General features: G+C 47.8%; 1 non-coding gene across 1 annotated transcript; it reads right to left on the reverse strand.

Moving 5' to 3' along the window:
• Positions 1 to 266: 266 nt before the first annotated feature.
• Positions 267 to 423, reverse strand: LOC115032669. Its single transcript, XR_003838299.1, has one exon.
• Positions 424 to 3,412: the final 2,989 nt, after the last annotated feature.

Raw genomic sequence — 3,412 nt, forward strand, 5'->3', positions numbered from 1 at the left:
CTCTGCCTCTGCCTCTGCCTCTGCCTCTGCCTCTGCCTCTGCCTCTGCCTCTGCCTCTGCCTCTGCCTCTGCCTCTGCCTCTGCCTCGTGCAGGATTAAAGGTTTATGCTGCCACCACCACCACCTAGCAGCTACATAATAAAATGTAGATATAAAACAGCCCCAAACTCACAGAGATCTGCCTGCCTCTGCCTCAGTTGCCAAGAGTCCATGTTGTGTTGTGTGTGGTTTCAATTTCATTTTGTTTTGTCTTCTTTTTTTTTTTCTCCTGTTTGCAGTATCATGCATGACCACCAAACTGCTGCTAGGATATCCACACCTGTTACTGCAAATTCTAACCCCAGGGAAGACGATCCTCCTCCTCTGGGATTTTACTTTAGGTCAAAGTAGGGCTATCTGGCTGTTTTGTCTTCCTTGTTTCATCTGTTTTGATTTCCATTCTTGTGGTTTTGTTTGAAATAGAGAGAAAGAGGAAGCATACACAGTGGGATGAGTAGGGAAGTGGGAAAGATAGGAGGAGTTGGGGGAGGAGCCCTGACTCTCCCTTCTCTGTGTGTCCCTCACAAGAGCAGGAACTACGGTGCCATTACAAGCCATTCTGTCCCTGACACACAGACTGGCCCTGGTACATGGTCGGCTCTTCATAAATATTTAGTGAATAAACTAACCAGTCTTGGGCTGGAGAGATGGCTCAGCGGTTAAGAGCACTGACTGCTCTTCCAGAGGTCCTGAGTTCAATTCCCAACAACCACATGGTGGCTCACAATTGTCTGTAATGGGATCTGATGCCCTTTTCTGGTATGTCTGAAGAGAGCTACAGTGTACTCATATACATAAAATAAATAAGTCTTTAAAAAAAATCAACCAGTCTTAAGCCTACGTCTGTAATTCAAATTCTTATTATTCTCCAAATATCCTACAATACAGCCAAAGCAAGAGCTCAGAAGCCAAACAAATCTAGGTATCCAAGCGTCTGGGATCGTTGCTCTCCTTGGCTTTCCTCCCTGTCACAGAAACGCCTGAGAGGAACTACTTGAGAGAGACAAGACTGGTTTTGATTTACAGCTGCAGAGGTCCATGGTCCATGATCACTTGGCCCCATGGCTTTGGACCTGAGCCAAAGCTGAGCATAATGATAGAGTGTGGCCAGAGAAGACACAAGATAGACCCCTCCAAGCTACCTCCATTCCCTACTTCTTACTGGGTCTCACTTCCTGGAGTATCAGCTTCTCTCCAGTAATGACCAAAAAATGGCGAATCCATCAATGGATCAATCCACTAATGCAGTCAAAACCTTTAAGTTCTTATCACTTCTAAAAGTTCCACCTCTGAACACTGGTGGGTTGGAGCCTTAAGCCTTTGGGAGAGCTGCTTCCTAATCAGGCGGTAATAGTTCCATTGGTCTCTGCTTAGATGGTTTCTGACCATCTGGAAATCTGAGCAGACGCTGGCTCATCCTTTGAGGCAGGCTAACATACTTTGTCTTTATGTCCAACAGTCCCAGGCCCTCAAGCCTTGTGTTCCATAGCACCCCAAATAGTCTTTTGTGGTTGCACCCTAAAACCATTTATCTACTTTTTCCCTCTTGCACCAGAGGAACTGATTGGCTTCTCTTAAGTCCCCCTGAATCATCAGAGCTACCAAGTGTGAGACACTGTGCTTGGACTATTATAGGTGATAATTGAGAAATAAACAAACAAGGAGCCATATACTGAAGGATCAACCTACAGACGGATGCATGCGTGCATAGATGCATGGGTACATGGATATGGATTACATACAGGCAATATGAATCGAATTAGAGAGGGAGGCAGCTATCACCAACTGTTCAGACCTGGCAGTGAGAAAGGCAAGAGAATGGTGGCAGAGGCTGTAGTTAGTGGAGAGAGTAGGGAATGGTACCATCAGAATGCCCAGCCGTTATCCCTGAGGCACACTGCAGTACTTTCTGAACCAACGCAAACAGCAAGTCTTCGAACGAGGAGGAGCAGCTTCGGGTGCTCAAGAGCCCCCCACGCCCAGCCTGGTACAAGCATCTCCTCCTACTGAGCCTGGACCAGCTCTGAAAATAGTGTTCCACTTTTCTTCCTCATCATTTTCCCTTTGACATTCAGTCCCCCTCAGTCTACTTGTAACAGGAGCATGCTTCATCATGACTCCTAGGCATACCTGTCTCTTCCACCTGGTCAGAATGAGCTGTGCACTCTGGACCTTGTTCAGCCCCTGGAGCTCCTTGCTCTGTTTAGTTGCTTGCTGTGTCTGCAGCCAGGTCCACTTGGTGCATAGCCTTCCTCCTTGCCCCGTACATGGTAAGAAATCTTAGGTCCCAGGGGTACACCTCTCTTCTAGGTCTTTCTTACATGGCAAGCCACTTTGAACCCTGGATTCCTAGGATCTGTAGGGAACGGTAAATTCAGAAACAGGTAGAGCAAAAAACGTGGCCTATGGAATTATTTCCATGAACAGATAAGGAGATTGGTTGAACAGCTCTCTAAGGCCCATCAGCTGCCTAATACCAGACCCAAGCCCCATGAGAGCTATCCAGTCACCTCCTGTGAGTTGAAGGGACAGAGAGGCATAGTATTCAAGGAAGATAGGTCAAATTGGGTCATGGGATTTTTTTGGTTCCCTTCACACTGGGCTATTAGCCGTAAGTCCTTGTGCTGGAAGACAGTGAGCGAATAGAAGCTCCCACTGGGGAGGGGCTGGGGAAGAGCCCCTCAGTTCTAAACTATAGATGGAGTTGGACTAGGGCCAGGATCCCCCACCTGGAAATAGAGGTGGTGGGGAATCACCGGGGCTGGCCAAATGACTCAGTGGGTAAGAACACCTTCCGCCAAGCCTGAAAGCCCGAGTTTGATCTCAGGACCCATAGGGTAGCAGGAGAAAACCAGCTTCTATAAGCTCTCTTCTGATCCTTACAGATAGACCATGGTATATGTATGTCCACACCCATACTTACTGCATGCATGCATGCAGACAGACAGACAGACAGACAGACATGCAGATGATAGATGAGGAAGATCATGGACTCATTCACTGGGACATTCCTGTGGGATTGGGTGGGGCCCAAATGCAGAAGCCAGCACCCCTAGAGAGGGATGAAGTTTGGTGGTTTTGCATTTTTCCATTTATCTTTAATGCCTCTGCTGCTACCATCAGCATGCATACCCGTCGCATATAGCAATGCAACACTAGCCAACTGTAGCTGAGTGTTTATCTGAGCAAAGCCACAGGCTGAATATCTTTATCCAGCCAGCCAGCCAGCAAACAATTAAGGGACCACTGTGGATGAGGTGCTAGGAATAGTCAAATGAATGGGATCTACTCTCTGCCGAAGCAGGGACCACAGGGAGCCAGAGAGAGCAGACAGGACACGCGTCAGTATGGAAGAAGTCACCCCGCAGACGTG

Source organism: Mus caroli, chromosome 11 (assembly GCF_900094665.2).
Source record: "Mus caroli chromosome 11, CAROLI_EIJ_v1.1, whole genome shotgun sequence".
NCBI classification, from domain to species: domain Eukaryota; kingdom Metazoa; phylum Chordata; class Mammalia; order Rodentia; family Muridae; genus Mus; species Mus caroli.